We start from the raw sequence: 581 nt of genomic DNA, 5'->3' as shown, positions 1-581 counted from the left end.
CGCTTACAGCGGTTTCATCAAATCCGCATTTCGCTCAAGCATAATAAAGTCGGAGATTAAAGCAATGCGAAATCATAAAAGTTCATCAATAAGGCAATAAGAAAACAAAATGTTGCAAATTATATTTTTTATAGTATAACTAAAAAACATAGAAAAAAAAGAAAAACTAAGCTTCAAATGGAAGCTGATGGGAAATCTTAGAGATATTCAAACATTACAAGCTGAGAAGATTTAGAGGAATTATAGATATAACGATGATGATGATTTCCTTGAATTGCGATTCACTTGAGAGACAAAAAAGTAAATATTTTAATTTTCTTTTGAATATGCAATGCGATAATTAAGCAGCAAAGCAAAACTATTAATTAATCAATTGCAGTGCAGCCATTAATCAAAGTCAGTTAACAAGATGTTCTTAGGGCTGCTCAATTAATGTTTTTTCTCTACTTTGGTCAAGTTGAGTGCCATTGGGTGAGACGCTTGATAGGCGTAGAGTAGAGAGCAATCGTCGTTAGCAAATCAAATGGATGTTAGTCGCTCTGACAGCTTGTTTACATCAACATCTCGGGAAGTGGGCAATG

The sequence above is a fragment of the Drosophila hydei genome, unplaced genomic scaffold (assembly GCF_003285905.1).
Source record: "Drosophila hydei strain 15085-1641.00,03,60 unplaced genomic scaffold, DhydRS2 tig00000063-arrow-pilon, whole genome shotgun sequence".
NCBI lineage: Eukaryota > Metazoa > Arthropoda > Insecta > Diptera > Drosophilidae > Drosophila > Drosophila hydei.
Note: the sequence above shows the minus strand (reverse complement) of the source record.